This window comes from Euprymna scolopes, chromosome 25 (genome assembly GCF_053919585.1).
Source record: "Euprymna scolopes isolate OS-2025 chromosome 25, ASM5391958v1, whole genome shotgun sequence".
Taxonomy (NCBI): domain Eukaryota; kingdom Metazoa; phylum Mollusca; class Cephalopoda; order Sepiida; family Sepiolidae; genus Euprymna; species Euprymna scolopes.
Window position 1 is genome coordinate 26,575,063 of NC_136506.1, and position 26,727 is coordinate 26,601,789.

Sequence of the window (26,727 nt, forward strand, 5' to 3'; positions counted from 1 at the left end):
CCATGATTGACGGTAACTCCCGAGGATCCGGATCCAATTCTGCAAGAGTACCATTTTTTTTCATTTTCGACTTACTTTTTGGAGTGGATTGCTGTACTAAGAATATAAGAAACATGCATTTTCTCTTTTTACTAGAATTTTCCATTACACCAAATTAAGCCACAGCAACACGTGGCAGGGTACAGCTAGTATATATATATATATATATATATATATATAATTTTATGTAAATATTTTCAGTATTTACTTTAATAGTGCTTAATACACAAGTAGAGGTAGGTAGTAAGTTTTGAAAATACATATAGCAATTAAGCTACACAGAATTTTCCAGGTTTCATTCTCGTTAGGATTCGTCAGGCTAATGCATGAAATTGATCAATTCCACGCATTAGCCTGATGAATTCGCACAAGAATGAAACACGGAAAATTTCGTGTAGCTTACTTACCATATATATTTTCAAAATGTACAGTGTGTGTTTTTAATATTTTAGAATTTAGAGTGGAGGATCCAGTTTATTATACAATAATTTTAAATGAACAATCACTTCCTGACCAGTAACCGTAAGGTAGAACGAGTAACCATTTTCATTTATTTGTTTCCCCACCACCACTCACTAATAAAATAAAATCTGTTGCTAACATTTAATCAACTGACGCTTTTAAAAATATGGGGAAAAATAACTCCTTGTTTCTAACGCTATGTTCTCAGGAAACCTGATCAATAAAGTTTTCTAATCGGGAAGTGGGTGATAATTTTACGTTATGTTTGGTGTTTGGTAAGATGGAGTCGACAGATTGATTTTTTTGTTGTTTTGCTTTTTTTGTTTTGTTTTTTTAATACGTCGTTTTAAGCAAAAACAATATTACATACTAAATTGTCATGTCGAAAATAGTAATATATCCAAAAATTACAATTCATCGAGTAGACAGTTATTTATAATTAAAAGTGATTTTTACTGAAAATTGAGTAAATTGCATTTTTCTTAGACGTTATAAAGTAGACTAAGAGTCTACACGCAGGGGACATAACTCTGAACGAATATTTTAGATTGCTTGTTCATGGCTGCAACATTTGTCTTTAGCGATAGAATTGTTTTTACTAAAAACACAATAGCATTGTTCTCCTCGATGAATTTTCGTAATTTTTGGATATATTACTATTTTCGATATGACAAGTATTGTTTTTGCTTAAAACGATAGATTTAAAAAGTTGATTTGTCGAATATCTCAACAAGCTTTATATTTATATAGTAAAAGTTATTATTTAATTCTTTTTTTTTTTTTTTTTTTTTTTTTTTTTTTTTACATTTCCGGGGTTTTGGCGTATGATCGCACGAAAAAAATAAATGAAATCTAATTTTTTATTGACATCATGGGGGCAAAGGATAAAATTTTACCCAACCCGATTTTTTTTTTTTTTTTTTTAAATTTTTATTTTGACGACTTAGTAGCAGTAAAGTAGCACTCAAGTTCGTACTTTTGAAGGGGAGAGGGAGGGCTTCCATAAATAAAAATGCTGTTTTTACGTTCTCCTTACCTTACTACACATTCTATTTGTTGTGATTTCTTTATTTTTATGCGAATACAAAGGTATGTTATCATTGCTGTATTTCGATATGCCAGCTAAATAGAAAATAAGAACGTGCATCAAGTGAATATTAGCCAACCCCCAAACCGTCATTACTGCATGAGCCGCCTTCCATACCAAATAGTATATGAAGTAGTAGTATTTGCAATACTTCGTAATGAGAGGAAGTCAGACATTAATGATTAATAACGGTAATAATCACGAATAATTTATGGATAGATTATGATTATTATTACCCAGACATGCAACTGCATTCTGTGATAATAACACTGAGGTTAATGTTGCATTCAAACAAACCACGAATCGATTACGCAGTCATCACCGTGACGATTGTCAAAATACGGAAGGCCAAATTTGCTGAAAAATACTTTTTTTCACCTCTGTATTACTATTGTCTTCAAAAGTGTTTCCAATCTAGGTCAATTTCTATCACAGAGTTTATTTTTGTTTATAATTCTGGGTTATCTTGAATTTTTCAGCTTTAAGATGGTTGGCATTGAAACATTATTTTAACCAAATTAGTTCTAGTTTTATATGAATTATATATATATATATATATATATATATATATATATATATATATATATATATATATATATGGTTTATTATAATAATTAGGTTATATTATTACTGCATTGTTTGGTCATTTTAAAATTATTAATTGAATCGACCATCCTAGAGCTGAAAAGTTCAAAATAGACTGATTTTTTTTTTTTTTAATTTAAAGGGATCTATAAAACAAAATGCCACCCAGCACTATTTCAAAACATTGCATAAGACTATACTTAAAAACAAGGTTGATTTTTAATGTATAGGACATTCAGCTCCTTTAAAAGGTTACTTTGGATAGAGACAATAAAAACTGTTTTAGTCTAGAAGGATTTCTCCTTCTAAGGTCAGAAAAGATTAAATATAATATCAGAACAGATACTGCACTTACTCCTAGCCAAAAGGCTAAAGAAAACCATGTTAATATTTTAAAAAATAATTAAAAACAAATCTTGTATCTAACTTTGCCCTCGTGGGGAGGAAAAGAAATAGAGATGCTTTCATTATATCCAGTCTTCAGGCAAGGAGCATTTTTTTTGTTGCAATAGGTTAAAAAAAAAAAAAAAAAAAAAAATGAAAAAAAAAGTAAATATGCAACAAATGTTACCAAAGGCAAGAAAAGTTACTCTTCTACTTGGATAAGTTTGTTGTGTTTTAACTTATTTTAAAGCGTATATTTACTTTGAAATAAAATTAGTGTGAAGTTTGTTGAGTTGGTACGAAAGAGAGAGAGAGAGAGAAAAAAAAAAGCAGTTTCGTTACCGTCATCTGGACCCTCCATAATCACTCAAAGATCGAAAATTAAACAAAATACTTGTAGAAACATTACATTTTCACAATTGATGACATTGACTGGACTGGTTTTTTGGAAGTTTATTTTATTTATTTATTTATTATTATTATTATTATTATTTTTTTTTAGTCATTTTCACCCTAACGAAGGCATATTTAAAAAACATATTTAGAAGAGAGGAGAGAAACGTCGGTTTACATTATATTTAAACTTCGTCACGCCATGTTAGTACAGTCAGGGAAGCAGGTAACTAGTCTAGGAGTTCGAAGAAAGAAGCTGTTAGACTAGAAAGCTTTTCGGCATCTAGGGACATCGGGTGGAGGGGGCGGATTTTGTTGCTAAACGGGTTTGTTGGAGGCATGTACGTCGAGGGGGCGCGCAAGTGTAATGCATTCGTCAGAGCACATTCCATTAAAATACTTGTAAAACTGGCACAGGGATACACCATTCCACTGATGAGAAAGGGATTTTATCCAATTAAGAGTATACATAAAACAACATTCACTGCTGCTTCAAACAAGCCTATTCAATTATTTCCGTCCCTCCACTACGGTTGACATCAACTTGACTGCATTACAACAAATACCCTCAGCACACAAACGCCAGAAATGAATCGGAATTGTTCATTGTGGTTGGGTCAAACTGATTTCTTCCCTAAGAACAACCTCCCAAATCATGGCATGACGGTCCATGTATGGGAATCCAGAGCAAGATCGCACAAGATAGGAAACCAATCACAATTCTATCATTGAAGGCCAACTACTTGTAGACTCGAGAGCTAAACTAAGTTGTTTGTGATGACTGTTGTGTATCAAAGTCATCAGATGCCAACACTCGGGTCAGCACCCACATACTGTATGCAGACAATCGCAAGGAACCAAAGACAAGACAAGATTTCAACTCGCTTTTTTCTATAATAATAAAAAAAGAAACAGACATTTATTTACAGGTACTTTCCAGAATAACACCTCATCTTTTGTTCAAAAGTCTTCTTGTACTCCAATGTGCTTAAAAAGACTCTGCTATGTCGAACAAATGGTACTCTCTCTTTGTCCAAGCATGTTTAAGACATGTTTTTCCCCGTTGCTCTCAGGCCAGGCAAGCAACACGTCTGTTCTCTCAGGTATCAAACACGTCTCGAACCCTCTATGTCTCAAACATATCTTGAATACTTGCGTCTCTGAACACATCCTTTTTTGTCTATACATTGCACAGCCAGCTTGGTCATTTGCATATGGCTGCTGCTGCTAACCCAATGTCAGCAGCTCTGTTTCTGTTGTTCAGATCCTCAGCTCTCCAACCCAAGCAGAAAGGCAGGAACTATTACAGAGAGGCAGGAAGTATTGCAAATTAGCTCTCCTTCCAGGTGATGAGCTGCGTGATGGAAAACAATGCTTGCTCCGTTTCTGGCTGTTAACTGAGTTGCATCGATGTGTTATGCGTTCCACTACATTTTTCACTTTTCACACTTTTCACACCACTGACACTTTTTCATCAGATCTAACTTTTTAGTCACAGTTTAGACAAGACACCCAGACAACTGGTCATCTCAGCATAGCTCCTTCTGTACTGGTTGAAGCATTCATTCCTGATAGTATCAAAGTTGTATTTACTTTGCATAGTCCATGTATTCGTCATAAAATTGTTTACCCTGGCAATTCATACACTTTTAGTGTGTTTAGAGACTTTGAATTTAAAACTCTTCTGTTAGTAATTATGTCTGCAATTCTCACCCCTTTTATGTATTCACTTTCATTTGTCTTTGACAAACCTTACCATTATCATCAGTCCCTTTTTTTTTTTTTTATTAACGTGTATGTGTATCATTCACACACATAGACCCTCATCAGCTCTGTGAGAAATAAATGCGTGTTTTATAAACAGATTCTTTCGTTTTTTTTCATTTATATTCTTCGCCATGTGTGTTCATTGTATTTGGTTTAATGTCTGTTTTACATGCAACATGCACTGAACATCTATATAGATAAAAGCAAAAATGTGTGTGTGTGTGTGTGTGTATGTCCATGAAAGGTTTTTTTCCCAGGCCTTCAGGCTTGCTCATACTTAAAACATTTTATATCGCGCCTAAATCATAATAACTATGACTTAACAACAGGGGTTACGTGTGTATTTAATTAGCCCGAATTTTATCAGCTCACCGCGTATTTGAAAAGCGAACACAAATGATCTGGCTTGCAGCGCAAAACTAGGTCAGACACCACGCCACTTCCTCGCACCTGTTTATTTCGCTTCATAAACCTTCATATAACGCCCTTATCAGTTCCTCTCCCTCATGGCCGAGATGGTTAGGTGACTGGCTTTTTTTCCCCCTTTCGTTTCCACCTTCGCGTCAAGGCTTTGGGATTCAAGCCTACCTTCCTACTAAAACTTTTTTTTTTTTTTACACACACCTCCAAACACCCGGGCAACGCCGGGTACCCTCCTCTGACAAAGTCTTTATCCCTCAGCTTCATTTTAGCACGTTTTATGTTTTCCTTAGTCTTCCTCTTTAACCTGAATCTACTACTGTTATACTCTTGGTCTCCTGTAACGAGATCCTGGGCGATGCCAGGTATCCCGTTCAGCTAGATGAAGATGAGAGAGGATAAGGTATGGTTAGGGTGGGGCATACTGAGACTTGGTCAAGGAAAGACAGATGTTTATGAGATTGTATCCATCGGAAGAATAATATCTGTTTCAATGAAAGGAAAATATAAATCTGATAATAGGATTCTTTGGAAAAAGGGATTTTTTTTTTCTAGTTGGGTTTGGTAAAAATTAATTTTAAATAACTAATTGAGGGAGACAAGTACAATAACTTAGAATCAAAATGTCTGCTTTGGTGTCTGGGAGATGTTGCAATTTGGTCCACCTGTTGTATTTAAGTTTCAGACCACCAAGCAAGTGATAAGTTAGTTTGGACAGATAATACAGTTTCTTTGAGAGAAACGTAAATTGGGTTGAAGAGAAAGAGAAAAAAGGTGAAAAAGAGAACTGAAGAGAGATACGAGTACAAAAGAGAAAGAAGAGATTCACAAGAAAAGAAAAAGACTATAAAATAATGGGAAAGAGAAAGAAGAGGTTTAGAGGCAAAAAGAAAGAAGTAATCTTCAAATGACAGAGGGGGAAGAAGCCGATTTAATAAAAACGATTGCATTTTTAGAAATAGGAGTCTTTTGCTGGGTAGCATCATAGAATGCACATTGCCATGGCCTCCTGCCTGGTGGGGCGGGGGGCCAGAAACCCCCATAAGAGCTAAGTTGAAAAGCTCTTGTTCTTAGCTGGGAAATTAACTAAATGAACTTAAGTTATACAACCTTCACCACAAAGCTGTTAGGAACTTAAAGAACTCAACTCTAAACAAGTGTACCCTGAATATCTTAAAATGATTTATAAATAATTATTTTGTTCGGTTTATAAGAAAATGAACTAGAGTTTTTATTTGTTTCTCGACGGCCGGACTAAATGAAGATGCAGTTTATTTCAGGTATGCCCTGATGCCAGACGATGGAAGAGAGACCAGATCTAGCACAAAGTCAAAGTGACGGCCAAAGTGGACAATGTTGCCATATAGACTTAGGGTCATGCACATTTCACGTGCCCTGAGCAGCAAAGAGGTATTTTCCGGTAACCAGTGAGAGTCTGATCACCCTTGAGGGGTCCACCACTAGACAAGATGCTGGGTTGCATCTATGGTCCTGTGAGCTGGGAGCAACGAACATGGCCAGAAGTACATCACAAGTATACTCCCGTGAACCAGGATAGCGACTGATGCGGCCTGGGGTATATAGGGTTATACTCCCGGAAAACATCAAGTACCTAATAATGGGCAATTATGAATAGAAAAATGTTTGGATGGCAAAAAGAATGTTATCAAAACGAATTGGGTATTTTAGAAAGATAAAATATTTATTTTAAAAATTTATAATTTTAGAATTTGGAGACACATAAATTCCAGGTTAGCAGATAACAAAGAAACACCACGAACAAAGAGATTCCATGCCGGACTTTGTACACACCTATTGACCTCTGATGGAACAAAGAAAAAAATTGTCAATAAAAGCAGGAGGTCTGATGAACACAAGAAAAGACAGGCAGACAGCTGGAGAGAGCTGTAGCACTGGAAATGGAACCGTATGGCCCTGTATGCCGGTAAAAGTAGAATCTAACATGCGTGTAATCTTCCAAAGTGAAAGCATTTGGAATAAAAATTGTCTGAAAATACAACCGGTGGCTTGTTGGTCATTTCTTGGGATGGATGTTCATTTCAGCCTTGGTAGGTTCATTAATCAAGACTCCAGATGAATGATGATGTTTTCCTGTTTGGGAAAATAAATAATTCCCCAGGCAGATAATCCGTGCTTTTGCTATAAGGAACTGTTTGTAAAATGTTATATGCCCTGTTGAAACTGTACTTATATGTGTAATGTACGTGTGTAAACAATTATACATAGATCTATAAGGAATATTATGAATGAAGAAACTCTTATATCAATGTACATTTATATACATGCCAACATAATATACACTTTCTGGTGCTGCTACGAAAAACATAAACAAAAAGTTAGGATAATAGATCTAAATATGTGACAAAGATAAGGTGACAGATTCTTTAGCCATATTACAGATAATGGCTTAAGAGATATAGAGAAGATTTCGTCAGAGGTAGTCACGTGGTCAAAGAGTAAAACAAAGATTTATATATATACATAGACGAGTAGGAGTTTGACAGAGCCAGTCAAACAAAAGGTTGGCTCCTTGTTAGCGACATGTTAGCATGAAAGATATTGTCTCCATGTTCGGAAGCTGGAGGAATGTAAGCTTAGTGTGGTGCAGAACAAAAGAAATTAAGATTTGCAGCTTCGATGGAAGTTGAGAACATATATAATTACTAGTAGATGTATTTGGCGCTGCCTGGTATCAGACGTAATGTTCAATTCTTAAGCAAAAAAAAAAAAAAAAGAAACAGATAGAAACTCAGACATGTTCATGTGAGTATGTTTTTTCTAAACAGTTCACTCCTTGTAAGTAAAAAAAAAAAAAAACTCAAACTAAGATCAAAACCAAAACCTAAAGACAGAGAGTCTAGTACAATAACCATTAGGCTAGCTTACCACGTCTAAGTGTTTTTAAACCTACTTGTTCTTAACATAAGGAAGTTTTCATATGAACGATTTGTGCATGCGCAGTCGTGAAACTGTTGACAAACAGATAAAAATCTGGTCACTCCCATGTACCAATTTTTCAATTTTGACCCTTTAGCAGCCGTTTTTTCCAGGTGAAAATCTATTAGAACGTTTGCCACATGTCTGAATACCCTATATATCAAATTTCAAGTTTGTAAGATCAAAAATTCGTTGAGTATATAGGTTGAGAGTTGTCCTCTCACACACACATTCTCACTTTTATACATGTATAAACAATTTGATATTCAGCATTCCCTTGAAAGGGAGAGATTTGTTACATTTCCTTGAAAGGAAGAGATTTGAAGGAACAGACAGAATGAGAGAACTATAATTTTTTTTAATTTTTAGGAATTTCCATGATATTTGCGTAATCACAAGAAAATATAGCATTTCATTTGTATTTTCGTTGACAGTGAAGAATCAAATTTGGTTTGGTCATTTTATTTGATGTCATATCAATCCTATTTTAATTATTTGGTTATTTAATAGTGAATTAAGTAAGTTTGAAAAAAAAAAAAGTTTTTATGCTTCGAGTTGTTTATATCTTCAAATATTTATTTGGTTTGGTTGTTTTGTAGAAAAAAATGTTGCTTTTGTTTTTGGCTTTGCAGAACATGATAGAGTTTTGGAAAAGGAAAAAAGAACAACAAAACGAATATTTTGTGCATTTCGTCTCAGGTAGCCGATATCTTCAGACAGCCTGATCTGGTAGCACCAGTGAATAAAAATCTAACCCAATTTGTTTTTCCCTTCAATAAAACTAAAACTAAAAAAGAATAAAAAAATGAACCAAACAATATATAGGGCAACACATGTTCCACAAAAACACTTATCGCAACCAGCCCAGCTGAGGAACCCATTGAAACTTATCAATAAATATTCTGAAAGTCGAAAGATTGGTCGATTGGAACTAATGGGGTGGTGGTAGGTGGTGGGATAAACAGAGTAAACCACTTGAAAGGGGTTCATGTGTGACGTTCTTTTCCCCTAGTGGCATGCACTGGTCCCCAGTCATCCAAATTGGGAAGCAGGGGGCTGGGGGACACACATCCGATCATATTCAAACTATCCTGGTTTTTTTTTTTTTTTTTTTTTTATTTATCAGTACTAGGATTTAGTCTTTGGACATACAATGAAGGAGTTGGTCCCAAGCCAGGAAATCACCAAACCTACGCATGCCATGCCGCCGCTCCTCATAAGCACAAAATAAGATATAAGTTTGTCTTTTTTTTTTTTTTTTTAATGCAAAGGAAAAGGAGCACTCAATTTGAAACAAAAAGAAGCGAAAAGAACCCATTCTAAAATATTTTCACACCTCTGTGCTGTTTCTTATTTCATTTTTCCAAGATACACACACATACACACATTAACATTTATAAATTCATTTGCGCGGGAATTACAGCATTCACCCACACCAAACCTCTTGGGCCAAAAAGCAGGACGCTTGAGAAATGGCCGACGTAGTTGAAGGCACTTTTTTTTTTTTTTCATCAAAAATATGAATTTTTGACCAATCAGGGCTCGATTAAAAAAAAAAGAAAGAAAAAAAACCCCCTTATTTCTCTGCAAGCCTCTGGGAGCCTCTAAAGAAATATAAAAGGCAAGAAGAGGGACCTCAGACACCAGCAGAAAGACAAGTCGCACGCTCGCCGAGCGAATTCAGTAGCTGAAATGACAGCTTTTCTCGTGCGTCAAAGAACATTGCTTGACTCTCTCTTTCTCTCACTTCGCTCTCAAGTCTTCACCTACTTCCTCCCTTCTTTCATTCCGACTGCCACCTTTGCGCACACTAAAGAAGTAATTTATTTTCTTTTAACAAAAATAAACAAAAGTTTATTTACATTATTTGGTAGTGTATTTCTTTTTATTTATTTCGGGGGGGGGGGGGAGTTATGCAACTCCACAGCACTTCTGAGAATACAAGAGATAATATACTTTGAAAAATGTATTTCATAAAGTCTTTACATTAATCGAAACAAATCAGGCATAAGGCTATTCAAAAGTGTGCTTATGGTCATTCTTGTCACTGTACTTTATAATTGTCTAAGTTATTGTCTTCGTTATTGTAGCGAAATTCGAAAATTGAAATGTTCAATTTCAAGTGAAACCAATAGTATCTACTGAATCGTCATGTCACAGTAATGAACATATCCAAAAATTACGAAAAACAATAAAGTAGAAAATTAATTGTTAATGAAAATAGTTTGTGAAACCAATTAGTGAAAACTGAATTTTGAAAAAAAAAAAAAAAAAAAAATTAAAAACAGGAGAGTTCTAATTGTTTCAAAAAGGGAGGTAAATATTTTCTGAAAACTTAAAATCTTTGGCCAATTTAATAAAACTTAATCTTAAGAGAAATACTTGATTGGCAAGAAAAATAAGTGTATAGTCCAGTCAGCATTACTCCAATAATAATGCCTTGTGCAACAGGTCAATAAACCCATACCATTCCACCAGGAGGAAATAATGCTTGGGTGTATAACGTAATCGTTACACTTTAACCGGGTTATTACATTTCAATCGCTCGGACCCACACGTTGTCTGGTACCATCGCAGGAACAAATAAACAGACATTTAGCATTTTTTCCACAGTACAAATGAAATGCATTTATTTGTGGTTCTTCCAACAATATAACGCATTTCATTATTTTTCAAAAGTCTTTTATAATCTCTGCCATATTACATATGCTTTTTAAACGTCTCTCTCCCCGCCACATGACGTCGGCCATAGCCAGCATTTTCTCACTCGACCTCACATCCACCTTCTTGGCACCATTGCTTTTTTTTTTTTTTTTTTTTTTTGCTCAACCATGTGCTGTCCTTTTTCCTCCTCCTCCCGTGACGTCAACACGTGCACACTTGCTTAATTTGCATATGTGCTAAGACAACTGCTGTAGCTAATATTTCCGTTAGTCATCTATGCTACGACTGCTGCTGATGTTTTCACACGCGCAATGTTACAGGGTGCATAGCTTACCGAAACCGAACAGACGCTACTCTAAGATCTTAACCTGAAAGCAAAAGTAAATATTTAAAGAAAGAGCCGAAAAGGGAAGGGAGTACATTCGCCATCTCCTAGTAGGAGAATGGATTCTTGAGATTAAAAAAAAAAAGAAAAAAGTTTCTAATTTTGCACAAATATGTCGTGTATGGTATGATATTGCGAGCAACGGGAACAGAAGTCGAGTCACTTTCGAGAGGAAACCCTAAAAAAAAAAAAAAAAAAAAAAAAAAAAAAAAAAAAAAAAAAAAAAAAAAAAAAACAGCAAACTTAAATTTAGCAGAAAACGCGACCGATCCTTACCAAGAGACATTTACAAAAACACGTGATTATGAAAAAACTGAAGAAAGTATTTTGTTTGAGGTGGAGAGGGGGGGTGTTCTTAAAAGAGTAAAAACGGTAATTATGCAGAGATGGTACCGTGCTTTCCCCACCCACCCCCAAGTTAAATTCAAGTTTTACGGTATTGGGGGATTTAGCAAAGAGACGCACAAAAAAAAAAAAAAAAAAAAAATGGGTAAAAAAAACTAAATATACAACAAATACCGAAGGCAACATAAATTACTCTTCTACTTCCTGGATAAGTTTGGTGTGTTTTAACATATTTTAAAGCTTTTATTCGGTTCAAGAAAAACAATACATACTTGGTAAGTTAAATCGACAACAACATGGCCAACATGAACAGGCTGCCTTCGGAGTGTCAATAATGGCCCCAAAATTTCAAAAACAAAATAATGATAGGACTCAACAATATGTGACTAGTTCTTGTTTCTTTTTAAAAAGAACAGCCAAAAATTGAAGTAAGACACACACAAAAAAACTTAAAAAATTAAAAAAAAAAACAAAAAAAACTAGTGATTGGACGATTCCAATATTTTTTCCCCCCGATTCTGATACAATTATCAATTCCGTACTAAATTAAATCCCTAAATATTTACTGAAAAAATTGTTATTTTTTCCTGGTTACCATAAAAACACATGTTAGATGTGCATATATTTCCTCAACCATACAAACACACTTGTGGGGAGGGGGAATCTATAGCCTTTATCTTTACTGGCAGTTTAAAAATCAAAAAAATATTTTTTATTACTACCAGCAGTGGAAGATTTTGTTTTAAATTAAATAAAAAAAAAAATAAGAATCTTAAATAAAAAAAAAGGATCACTAAAAGAATCGTTTTTGGTATCGGAAAATAGGCACAAATTTTTCCGATTCAGATACCCCAGAAAGTTAAGATTTTTCTGATTCCTGGTTCAGATTAATCATCGCAACAGTCAACACTAATTAAAACGCATTTCATTTCACTATCAGTCATTTCCCGAGATCCCATTTTACATGAAAATAAGTCACGTGACATTTTGGTGGCTATGACGTCTATGTTTCGACACAGGACAGATAACTGTCAACACAACCATAAGAATATTTGTCAACAGTTTTCTTTTGTTTACTTCCATGAATGTATCTCATATTTATTTTTTCAAGTAAACGCTTTTTAAATTATTTACAGATATTTTCATGAAAACGAACGATCGTTAACAGTTCCGAAAATATTTGTAAATCTTTTCAAATGTCTATTTTCGTATAAGTTTTCTTTTAACTACTGCTTTTAAATATAAATTAGAATTTTCGTAAACATTTTATCAAATGTTTTTCTTTTAATAAATATTAAAAAAATATCTAAGTAAACATTGTTACATTTGAAATTGTTATTGTTAAAAAAAAAAAATCAAAATATTTTTGATATTATATTTTTGTTGACAATATTGAATTACGATAGAAAAATGCTAGAATTGATTGTATAATGTTATAAATTGAATTTAAAAAAATTCTTAATGCCGCAATATTTTAAGTTATAAATTTATTATATTTTTTACTAGAATATCTTGTCCTTTTCTTTTCCAGTTTTAACAACTAGTCCTTTACTTTTCCATATTTAAGCTTAACCATATTACTTTTCATGCTCGCATTTTTCTATTGTAATCCATGATTTTTCCAGGCTTCCAGTAAATTCATTTGTTCTTTGCTTAGTTTCAGTCTTACTTTTTTGCCCCATAAACATACACATATGTAAAAAAAAAAAAAAAAAAAAAAATGTACGGCACACGACACGTCTGCTTTCATTCTCTATATTTCACTTGTTACTTCCCTTTTCGCGAGAGTGGTGAATTAGTAGCGACACTAGTTGCTGAAGCGACGTGGTTGCTATGGAAATCAGTCATAAAAACGTCGCTCACCTCCTTACGCATTTTTATGATTTTGAACACCAGTAAATTCATCATAACTTGTTTTACTGAACGAAAATTGATAAACAATTTTTCACAATATAGCCGAGAAGGTGATCTATAAACTGTAATAATTGTTTGAAATTTGATCGAAAAATAAGTGAGCGGCGAAGCTTTAAATTAGTTCTAAATGACTAAACCTGCTACTTAACCATATATTCAAACCCTACCGTGTTTGAATGATAAACAGATTCCTGAAATATTAATTTGTAATTGTTAAGAAACTATAACTTTAGTAAAGGTATTTTTATTCACACAATAATTGTTGGATTGGTTGGTTGGTTGTTTTTGTTTTAGCCGTTCCATATAAGTTAACAAATTTACCGAATTTCCGTTACTAATGATTACTATATTGTCCAATTTCTAACCCTTATCCTCGAGTGGCTTCTTGGCCTTGATAAGTGGTGATGCCCATGTCGAAAAAAAAAATAAAATAAAAGTAAGTAATAATTAATATTCCGTCGATTCACTTATAAATGCTAAATGCAACAGATTTTAAAACTTGCCGCAACACGAGCTTATAGCAATTGAGGCTTGTATGGGGTTCCATACTTTTGCCTAACGGATCGTCTGTAGCTGAATGTTATGACAACAGCCAACGCCGTTGCGTTTACAATTCATATCTGACAATTTCAGTTTCAAGTTTCGTAACGTTTTTGTGATTCAAAATTTTTATTTCGTTTTTTTCGTAAACAAGTAACAATTTGGTGCTAGTGAACTTATTGATCCGCGCTATTTTTTTTTTTTTTCAAATAGTATTTTCGAGTTTAATCAAAATTTTATGATACGTGTTTTTATGAAATCGTACAGAATAGGTACAAAACACCTTCCCCTCCCCATGTTAAGAATGGCTTTCTAAATAACGTTATAATTGCAGTACGGATCAATAAGTGCACTAGTACCAACAATTTTAATATTTTGTCAGTAGTTGAAAACAAATTTTAAGCGAATTAGTTTGTGACTTCGAAATTTGAAAGGAATTTGGAAGCATTGAAACTGCCGAATAGAAAGTCATTTTTAGCATTAAACTTTACGTATTAAAACAGTGAAACTTTCCAAATCTATTTACATTCAATAATTTTATAAGAATTAAAATAATAGGTGCTTCTTCATCATCGATTTTTTATAAATGTATTGTTTTAAGCGAAAAGTAGTTGTAATGTCGAAAATAGTAATATATCTAAAATTACGAAAATTCATCAAATAGAAAATTATTTAAGGTTAAAATTTTTACGGAGAATTGGAGGACGCTGCATTTCCCCTAGATATGAACACCTTGATGATAGCGAGTACAGGGGACATACTTATCTCCATTTTCGACACTTTAATGGCTGACGTTTTGTTTTAGCCAACGCCCAACTGCACTTACTGACCCGCGCTATTTTTTAAATCGTATTTCCAAGTCGAATTAAAGTTTTTTTTTTTATTCAATTGTAAGGTTAACGTATAGAATAGTTACAAAACACCCTCCCCTCCCCATGTTAAGAATGGCTTTTAAAATAATGTTATTTCAGCACGGATTACTCTGCATGAGTACCCAAATTATTTTTTTTTAATTTAGTGGGAATCAGTTTCAGATATGAATTTAACGTAAAATGAGCCCCCCCCCCCTCTTCATTTTAGCGTTTTAGGACAGCAAACAAAATTGAATTTTTTGCTATGGGATATAAATTTTGTTGGCTTATTTATTTATTTAAAAAAGGGATAATGTTTGAAGTTTTATTTTTTAAAGGCAATTACGTATGACTTGACGACTTCGCTTCTCAGGGTTAATGGTAAAATATTTTTAACTGCCATAAAGTTAGACTGGTTTTGAAATAGGATAATTGCGTATTAACGCTATATACAAAACTCCCCACCCCCTTAAATTTTTTAAATAATTTTTCTTTCTCACAAGTTTTTCTGGATGTAAATACCCACCCAACCTCACCCCAAAAAAGAAACAAAAAATTGAGGCGAGGAGGGATGATACAGCTGGCTGGGAGTGGTTCGTTAATATTTATTAAAATAAATGACTAAAACCTAAAATATGCTCCTAGCGTTCAATAATCTATATATCTACAAATGTGTGTGAGAGGACACTTTTCAACCTATATACTCAACGAATTTTTTTATCTACAGATTTAACTTTTGGTTATATAGGGTATTCAGACATATGGAAAGAAAAAAAAAGGGCTGCCAAGAAGGGGTCAAAATCGAAAAATTAGTACATGTGGGGAGGCATCTGATTTGTATCTATTTGTCAACTGCTTCACGAATGCGCATGCGTGAATGGTTCACATGACGTATTCTTTATTAAGAATACGTAGTTTTGAAAACACTTTTTAAAGAGCGTGTCGAATTGGCCTAATGGTTATCGTACTTACTGTTTTTAGGTTTTGGTTTCGATCGTGGCTCGAGTATTTTTTTTTTTTTTTTTTACTTACAAGAAGTAAACTGTTTAGAAAAAACAATACTTGCATACGTATGTCTTGTTTCGGTTTCTGTATTAATTAAAATATAATATGTGTATTTTACGACCGGGCAACGCCGGGCGGCCTGCTAGTATTTATATAAAATAACGTCACACTCGGCCTAATAAAAAAAAAAAAAAAAAACAAGGTACTAGTGCACTTATTGATCCGTGCTGAAATAATAATGTTGTTATTTAAAAAGCCGGGTTTGTTTTACTGTACACAGATTCGAAAAAGTTGTTACAAAACTTATCTTGCCTTTGATAACATTTATTTGTTATATATTTGTTTTGTGACAACTTTTTCGAATCATGTGTACAGTAAAACAACCCCAAAAAGCCATTCTTAACATGGGGAGGGGAGAGTGTTTTGTACCTATTCTATACTTTAACATTACAATTGAATAATAATAAAAAAAACTTTAATTAAACTTGGAGATACGATTTTAAAAATAGCGCGGATCAGCAAGTGCACTAACACGAAAAAAAAAAAAAAAAAGAAAGAAAGAAAGAAAAGGTATTTATGCATGTTCCTATTTACAATGCCTCCTCACGGGACAGAGTTAGACACCAGGGTCGTTTTTTAACGTGGAGAAAAGGAACAAAAATAAAAATTGTCTCAGTCGTGAAGTATTTCTCCTCCTCCTCCACTGACAGAACAAGAAATTGAAGTGTAGGTCTGAAGAACAGATACTACACTTTGATCTTGTTTATATATTTTATTGCTTTTAAAAATTTTGAAAATACAATTAAGTAAAAAAACAAAAGATTTTTAAACAACAAAATTAGGCACAAGGCCCTACAAGAGATTGGGGAGGGGAAGGGTTCAGGGTCTTTAGAACCCCATTTTTGGCACGAGGGGGGGGTGTTTTCTAACCATTCTGTACTTTCACTTAATTTAATAAATAAAAATATCTTAAATTTATTTTACGATATTTAAAACTTCAATTCAACTCGAAAATATTGTTTAAAAAAATAGCGCGTTAACATAATGCTAAAAGTAAGAGGGAGGTTGGTTGGTTGGCTGTTTGCTTTCTCGCTTCCCCATAACATTTCGGGCCAAGATCACAGTCTAGTATCTGTTTCGATGCTACACTTCACCTTTTCTGTCCTCGGTCAGTGGAGGAAAAATCCATCATGACGGAGACAATTTTTATTTTTGTTACTATCCAGAGCGTCCCTTTTTGGGGAGCTGGATTTTCCACACACAAAAAAAACCGACCTTGTATCTAAGTCTGCCCTCTTTTTGTAAATTTTTACTCATTTCCACCTGAATAATCACTTTTAAAATGACTATAGATGTTCGTGTATGCTGAAAATGAATATCGTATTTAAATTTGCCGCAAAGTAGTTTTACGGATATTAAACAATGTAATTTCTCATTTTATCAGTAGTGGCTATTTTTGTACGCGCATATATATATATACACACATTTTTACTAATACGTAACCGTTTATCAATGCCCGGAAGCCACTCGAGGATAAAGATTAAAGATATCAATTGGTCATTGAGTGTCACCACGTAAGAATAGGAACCAATTGTGGAATGAGAAGATTTAAGAGGAATCGACTATCCAAGAGGACGGCTCAACAAATATTTGTTTATTTTAGACTTTGAAGATTGCGTTAAGATAGTAGATAGATCGATTTCTTAAAATATGTTGCTTTAGGCAAAAAAGCAACATCACTTAATTGCCATGTCGAGAGTAGTAATAAAATTTCATGGAGTAGAACAACTGTTATTGTGTTTTTAGTAAAAAAAAAAAAGAAAAAAAAAAGAAAGTCCATCACTATTGGCTAGCACTAGCAGTGTCAGATGCCGCCATTAAAAATGGGTGATAAACATTTGACTCGCTATCTTTCGAAGCTTATAACTACTTGAAAAATGTAATTTAAACCCTAATTTTTTTTATAATAAAAAGGAGCAAAAACCAAATTTTAAAATAATAAAAGTTTTAAAAGAAAAATATGCAATATTTTTTTAAATCGGTTTTCTTTAACAAAGATTTCAAGAAATTCAACGAATTTTAACTTCAAATATAATAAATATATATAAATTCCAAAAAATCACTTACCTATAAAAATACTAATCAATGGGTACTTCCATTCTTCATTGTTAAGAATGTCCCTATTTATATTTTACATTCCATGGACGTTTTAAATAATTTTGTTTTTCAAGCAAGTATTCGAAAAGACCGCGATTTTAAATTCTAATCTCAGATGTTCACAGACCCGATTTATCTCCCTTTCTTCCAGTTGACAAATTAATTATTTCTGACATGTGCCTTATCTCCCCTTTGTATTTCTGACATGTTTGCTGTCAACAATAAAGATAGTTCATATGGGTCACCGTACATGAAAAATGATCACATTTCACTCATAAGTTTACTTTTATAAACACATCCTTCGACAAATTTTCCATTTTTTTTTATCCTCTTAAAGAAATACACGAGTTTTTGATTTAAAATATTTTATTTCTTTATACAGTGAATTTTTCTTTTAAATATCTAAAAAAAAAAAAAAAAACCCAAAAAAAACCCATTGAATGAAATAGAAAAAAATTATTGGAAGTGTCCAATATTTATTGGACAATATTTTCAAATTATGAGGTTCGACTTAATAATAATAATAATAATAATAATAATAATAATAATAAAATCAACTTTTTTTTTTTTTTTAAATTAGATTTTATTTATTAATCTTTTCTCTTCAATTTGTGATATATGAACCTTAGGTGAGAAAATTAATTATTTTCATTTTAATAGACATTGCAAAATGGGGGTGGGTGAATTTAAAAGAAAACGCTTGTCTAGGTGTGTCAGAATCTTTTGGGAATTTTTGACACCCTTAACACAAAACTGCGAATAAAATATTAAAAAAAATCTCGTAATTTCTCTTTTTAAAGTGGGTTGTTTAATTTCTTTATGGAATATACTTCCAAAATAAACTATTGAAGTTTAAAAAAAAAAAAAATAAGAGAAATAGTATTTTTTATTTAAAAAACAAACAAACAAAACAGTGTTTACAAAGTGCCTGCCATTTTTTCTACGTAATGAAATCAATTAAATTTTACGAGTTAAATTTTTTTCAATTTCAATTTAAAAATCTATCAAATTTTTTCTATTGGTTCAATTTTTACGATATTTGCAGGTTTAATGTAAAATTGTATGCTCTTTCGAATAAACCGAAATAATATTCTAGACAAGCGTTAGGTGTGTCAGAAATTTCGTGAAAATAGTGAATAATTCCACCCCATCTTTCCAAGCTTATAACTCCTCGAAAAATGTAATTCAAGCCCTATTTTTTTTCCAATTAAAGGAGCAAGGACCAAAGTTTCATTAAAAGAAAAAAAAAAGTGTTTTTTTTTTTTGTTTTTTTTAAGGTTTTAAACTTCAGACTTTACAGGTAAATTTCTAAAAAAAAGTTTTTTTTTTTTTTAATTTGAATATATTATTTATTGACCTTTTCTCTTCAATTTGTGATATACAAGACTTTGGTACATAAGTTAATTATTTACTTTTTAATAGACATTTCAAAATGGGAGGCATGAATTATTCGACCCCCTGTCTTTCCAAGCTTATAACTCCTCGAAAAATGTAATTCAAGCCCTAATTTTTTTTTTCAATTAAAAGGAGCAAGGACCAAGGTTCCATTAAAAAAAAAAAAGAAAAAACAAATAACGTGGTTTAAAAAGGTTTTAAACTCCAAACTTTACAGGTAAAATTCTAAAAAACACTACTTGTTTTTTTGTTTTAAATTTGAATATATTATTTATTGACCTTTTCTCTTCAATTTGTGAGTAAATTAATTATTTACTTTTTAATAGAAACTTGAAAATGGGGGGGGGGGCGTGAATTAAAAAAAAATCGTTTGTCTAAAATATTATATTCGGTTTATTGGAAAGAACATAAAATTTCACATTGACCCTGAAAATATCGTAAAAATAGAATCAATAGAAAAATTGATAGATTTTTAAAGTTTAAAAATTGAAAAATATTGAGTTCGGAAAATTCATTACTGTTTAAAAAAAAAAAAAAATTCTATTACTTTTAAAACAACTTTAATGGTTTATTTTGGAAGTATAATCCATAAAGAAAATAAATAACCCACTTTTAACAGAGAAATTACGAGATTTTTATATTTTATTCTCACTTTCGTGTTAGGCGTGTCAAAAATTCCTACAAATATTCTGATACACCTATAAGTGCACTAGCACCAAAAACATATAAAACTTTAATTAAACGTGGAAATACGATTTTAAAAAATAGCGCGGATCCACTCTCTGCATTAGCACCATAATTTGTTTTTGCTAGTTTTTTATAGTGTTGTACTGTTGTGTTCACATGTAATCGTCTAAAATAGTAGAATCTAATACTTTTAGGGACTAGTAAAGAGTGTTAACAATAATACTAAAACATACACAAAATAAACGAGGAAACTATTAGGGTTTTATGACTAATAAAGTTTTAAAAGGGCCACGCCCCTTTTAATTTTTATACAAATTTTCATTTTTTAGTTTTGTTTTTGTTTTTTTTAATTAAAATTTACATTTAAATTCTTTCATAAATAACAGAAAGGATACCGAGTTTTCACAGTATGATTTTTTTTTTTTATGTAGATTTGATTTATTTATTTATTGGTGGTGAAAGCCCGACAGTCATTTTGAATTTTGATTTATTACAAGCTAGGTTTCCATAGTTTCGATAATTAATCGTCACATTTACGGAATGTCTATTTAGATAGGAAGACAAAAACCAACTTTTTAAATTTTTTTTCGATGCGGATAGATAATTTGCATCATTCAAACTACTATTCTCATCTTGGATGCTATATTCACGACATTTCGGTTGATGTAAACTCAGACCTACTTCACATCCATCTTTTTGAATTTAAGAACCTTCTAGGCGAGCTTAAGTTCGAAGAGATGCATCTGAAGAAGGTCGGAGGTTATATCGGCCTAAACGTTGTGAATATAAACAAGCAAAGCAACCAAGGTGAAATAGTAGTTCGAATAATAAACTTGATTATTTTTCTTCAAGTAAAAGGGGTCCGATCGATAAGACATCTTATTTTTAAAAAAAGAAAAAAAAGTCGGATCGTGCCGAAATAACGTTATTATTCAGAACGTTATTCTTAACATGGGAAGGGATTCTTTGTTAACTATTCTGTACTTTCATCTAACAAATAAACAAAAACATTGTAAATTTTGGATTTAACTTTAATATACTATTTAAAAAAAAAAAATAGTGCGGAAACAGATTCATTGGCACCAAAAATTAATGAAAATTATGTTTTGGGTTTTATAGTGCATTCACTACACTGCACAAGTGCCAACTTACGAGATGAAAATCCAAATGATCGACAATTAAATACGGAGTTCAATTGGGTTTAAATAGTAAATAAATGCAAGTTAAAATAATGAAATACATTCACTTCATTATATATCGAACCGAAAATATGTGCTTGTATAGATCAACCCTTATGGCTGCCGATGTTGACCCCAACCACAAAATTAAACTAGAGTTCCTGAAACAGAAAAAAAAAAACATTGTTGCATTTCACTTTTGCACAGCCGATTTATTTCAAATCGTTGCTTTTTGTATTTATTTCTAATTGTTGCTTTTTTGTATTTATTTCTAATTGTTGCTTTTTTGTATTTATTTCTAATTGTTGCTTTTTTGTATTTATTTCTAATTGTTGCTTTTTGTATTAATTTCAAATTGTTGCTTTTTGTATTAATTTCAAATTGTTGCTTTTTGTATTATTGTAGGTTTTTTTTTTATTTAGTTTTACAATTACTGTTTTCTAGTGTGTTTTTTTAATCGTGCAAAGTTTACTTTTTATAATTATTTTAAAAAAAAAGAATACAATATTTACAGGTGCTAGTACACTTGCGCGCTATTTTTTTAAATCGTATTTCCAAGTTTAATTAAAGTTTTGTTTTTTATTCAATTGTAAGGTTAAAGTATATAATAGGTACAAAACACCCTCCTCATGTTAAGAATGGCTTTTTAAATAATAACGTTATTATTTCAGCACAGATCAATAAGTGCACTAGTACCTATTTATACACGCAATAAATAAATAAATACATATAAAATACTGAATAGCAAGGATTATACCCCCCTAAAAAAAACAAAAAATAATAATGTGGCTTATGCAATGCATTTACTGTACTGACTGCGCTATTTTTTTTTTTTTTTTTTATATACATTTTCAATTATTTATCCATTTATTTATTGCAGACTATTATCCTCATATTCTTGTTGTTGCTTTCACGATGTTTCGGCCAACTATTCCTCTGGCCTTCGTCAGGTGGCAACAATTAGGATAATGTCCGCAATAAATAGATGGATAAATGATACAAGTATCTCAATAAGAATTCCAATTATTTAACTATTTTCAAGTTTTACTATACCTTTTATTAAATCGTTATGTGAAAGTAGAGAATAGTTACAAAACACCTTCCCGTGTTAAGAATGGCTTTCTAAATAATGTTATATCAACATCGTACTCGAAGCGTATAAGCACAAAAAAATTACGTAACAATAAAAATATATAAGTAAAAGTAACAAATAAAATACAATGTAAATAAAATCATCAAGTGTTCATTTCATTTTTTCTTAAGTTTGTTTCAGTAACCAGAGTTTCATTTTGTGTAGTCGCTTTTCGACCATTGTAATTCGTTTCCAGATTCCAACATATAAATATGCACAGTCGTAGGCACTGATCTAGAAAAGTACCGAAATACAATATACAAAAAAACAAGAGTGTATTCTATTCTTGCTAAGAAATAAAGAAATAAATTCAACATTAAAAAAAGAAGAAGAAAAGAAAAAGACAGCGAAGTAGAATCTATGTTTCAAATACCTGCTTCTAGCGCAACAATGTTGACTTTGTAATAGATGTGACAGGAATTTTGTTGACGGTGGACACCTCCATTATCCGGGTGGGAAATAAAACCAACCAGTAAGGCGTTTTTAAATAAAAAGAATACATGAGCACAAGAGAGGGGAAAACGACTTGCAGATCGCACCCTCCCAAACTAGAAAGTCGTAACAACTTCCGGTTGATAGTAGAAACTGTATCGTCGTCATGGAGACGAGTTTATACTTCCGGTCGTACACAACGCTCCTATCATCAGCAGCAGTCACTTCGTTAGTTAGCAGGGTGCGTTTCTTAGCCTCTCCCTTTTTTTTAATGCAGACATTGCCTTTTTTAGATTTTCATCCGTCTGTCTGTCCCGTTTAACCTTGCCTTTAATCTTTATCTGTAACCTTGACCTTGAGAGTCGAGAAGGCACCAGACGTAACTCAGCGTACGCTTGGGCCAAGAAGCGGCGCTTGGCTTTGCCCGGAACATGACGTCTACAGTCAAGGCCACGCTACAGTTCGGGGTTAGCTGCTGTCTGACGTAATATGGCAATCAGCCAATCACAACGCCGCGCGCGGAGTTTCAATTCCACGCGCGTGCGCGTGAGGGCTACTCCCGAGCAGCAGCCGAGAAATTGGATAAATATTGAAAGAGGAAAAAAGTCCCCCCCCCCCAAAAAAAAAATCATGTCTTATGTGCAAGTCAGTCTGGAAAGAAAGAGCAAAACATGAATTTGACCGCCTCGGGCTACAGACACCGGACGCTGTAATTGATTTTTGTTAATAGCGTAAACTCACAATTGCTACCCAGCAAAAAGAGGGACCATTACTGAACGTGAAGTGTCGACGGAAGACAGCAATCCGGATTGGAACCTTCTTCGCTAAATTTCGGTAAAAAAAAAAATAATAACACCTTAACTCACCCACTTTTGTTTTAACAATTTTTCCAGAAAATGAAAAAAAAAAAAAGACTACAATCCTAACAATAACCCGAATACCACTATAAAGCGAGTGAGACTTAAAAAAAAAAAAAAAAAAAAATTTAATGTCTGTTTCAATTTTCCTTCATAAACAAAAAAAATACTTGAAAACAAAAAGTTCTTTTCCAATTTTCCTTCTAAAAAAAATTAAATTATCACATTTTTAAACAAACTTGTTTTAAAAAAAAAAAAAACTTGTTCCTTTAAAACATTTTCTTGAAAATATTTGCTTAAAATTTTTTGACAAAAAAAAAATAACTTTTAACTATTTCTTCACACACTACATAAAAATTAAAAATTACGGTAGGTTGTTACTTTTTCTGATGTTTCTACATTTAACTTTTCCCAATTTTCTTTTACGTGGCCTTGTTATTAATTCTTCTGGCATAATTCAGCTGTTGACGTCAGGTTCCAGGGAAAGGCAAGCGAATGATAATTTACGTCTGGTTCAAAAGCTGCACAAGTACCCAATTCTGTTTTTTCCAAAATGCCGACATACAAAATTTTAGAAATTTTTTTTTTCTAGTATTTAATTAAGTATCTACAGCGTTCGGGATTTACAATCTAAGTGTAGTATCTGCTCTGTCCTTGGTCAGAGAAGGAGAATTATTTCTAAAGTGGCACAATTTTTATTTGTGTTCCAATCCAGAGTGCCTCTTTTGGGGGGAACTGGATCACCCACATTAAAAACTAAATGTTATAGTTTTAAATTACTCTTGTTCCCCCTGCCCTTTTAGCTTTATCCCTTCCAAGGACCCCTAGTGGTAATAAAACGACATAGATTATCCCCCTTGGCCATAAGAAGCCCTTCCGCCATTGCAACACTGTACAAGAATCACAGCACGTGTATTCTTTGTTAGCTAATGAAACCTATATCAACGGGTTACCAGTCTCTTCTCCCTTCTTAGATATTTTTTTCAGTTTGCGCGAGCCTTTTCTAGTCTCACACAAAAACACGCGTTCACATTTCAAGTTATATTACTTGTCATATGCATACGTGCACACAAACATACACGCCCACATCCACACACGTACATATATTCACGTTCGCGTACATGCACTCACATTCACGTGTATATACACACACGCTAACGTACACACATACGCACACAAGGACAACGTCACTTCTCCTTTCAAAGGAAATACACACATGCGCAAAAGACCACTGGAAACAAGTATAAAAGAAAGAGCAATAGGCAGCTTCTTCCTTTTAGGACCAGCTTTCGAGCTGTCTGGTCTACGGACCGACAGCATGCCTTTTCGGCATGCGCGTGCATGCGCGTACCTCACACCATTTACTACTATGTGGGACAAAATACCAACAGACACTACGTACACTGTTTCTCTCTCTATCTACTACTTGTGCCAGAGAACACCACTGCGTAGCTGACGGCTAACATGGCGCACAGTTTAACTGATGTCAACCCTCTATCCTTTGTCTTTGTCTACACGCTGGACTATCATTCTCATTTCTACTATATTACTCACTTCTTTTTCCCACGCGCGAACAAAGGATAGTGACCCGAACGTGAGATGAAAACACATTTCCTTTTTGCTTCTACAATACCAGTCCTCTACAAACGATGGTTACACCCGCGCGGACATGAACACATGTTATATCTAAAACATTCATTCTTTCAACAGTAAATAGACAATGTTTATCTTATCCATCAATTGAGTTTTTGTTTCCTTCAAGTTCATTACACTAACCTTGTGTCCAACTTTGCCCTCATGGCGAGACAAACAAATAGAAATTTTTCACGAAAATAAACATACATTAAAACATTTTTTTTTTAATTTTATACTATCATACAAATTTAACCAGTGCTTGGATTTATGAAAAACATTTTTTTTTTGGTTTTTGTTTTCTAACCCACGATTTCAGAAATAGTTAATGATTGCTAGGCTGGAGTTGAAGTTAATGACTGCCACCTCAACTTAGGATTAGTGATCGCCACATCAGTCTTAACTTGGGATTAATGACCACTACCCCGAAGTTATGCCGGCATAACCAGATTGACATAGCACTTCCCGTGAGATCACCAAAGTTAAGCAATGTTGAGCCTAGTCATTACCAAAATGGGTGACCAATTTGGGAATTTTAGGCGCTGTATGTAGGAGGACGTCGACACCTCCCTGCAAGAGTTTTAAAAACCTAATGTCGTCATCTTCCCTGACAAGGATATACATGCGACTGGAGACCGCTTGTGAATTTCATACTCCGATGAAACTTCCTCCTTTGGAGGAAGCCAGTTAAACCTAAATAGGGTTAGTGTTCACACACACACACACACACACACACACACACACACACACACACACACACCGAACTTAGGATTGATAACTACCCCACTAAATTTAGAATTAATGATTGCTAACTTTGACTTGGGTTTAGTGGCCACCACTTCAAATTTAACAGTTAGTTATTTCCAGTCTGAACTTGAAGTTAGTGACCACTGTTTCATTAGTGTTTATATGTATATGGCAACACAACACGGGCAAAGAGTTCTATTGTATGGTTCCTTTATTAAGAGGTAAAACTACAGTGACAACACTAAAGGTATTATTATACAAACACCGTGACAGCGTTAGGGTTTAGGGTTAGGGTTAGGGTTAGGGTCAGGGTTAGGTTTAGGGTTAGGGTTAGGGGTTAGGGTTAGGGGTAGGGTTAATTCGCTGTCACGGTGTTTGTATAGTTTTACCACACTAAAGGCGGTTTAAACCTCAATTTGTCCTTCATGCAACATCTTCCCCTTTCTGAAAAACAAAAATACAAAATAGAGACAAAACAAAATGGTGACCTAGGCATTCATTGGGTGGACTAACTTCTTGCTTAATCCTTGGACCTAGCAGGATTTCTTGCTTAGTCTTCTCGACCATGTTATCCTAACCCTTTCTGGGTTTGGTTTTGTTGGAAATGGTGTTGGGCTCACTCTTTCTCTTCTATTATTATTTTTGTTGAGATATCTGGGGTCACAAGTGTCTCTTCTGTACCCAATCCCACATTAGCTGGCACCTCATTAT

General features: G+C 33.2%; 1 protein-coding gene across 1 annotated transcript in view; it reads right to left on the reverse strand.

Moving 5' to 3' along the window:
• The window catches only part of LOC145247303 (GPI-specific phospholipase A2-like PGAP3), a 177,918-nt gene extending 155,013 nt beyond the window's left edge, over window positions 1–22,905 (reverse strand). Inside the window, exon 1 of the mRNA XM_080108924.1 lies at window positions 22,722–22,905. The gene's annotated coding sequence lies outside the window, so the exon portion shown is untranslated. The remainder of the gene's footprint in view (window positions 1–22,721) is intronic.
• Between the last annotated feature and the right edge of the window lie 3,822 nt (window positions 22,906–26,727).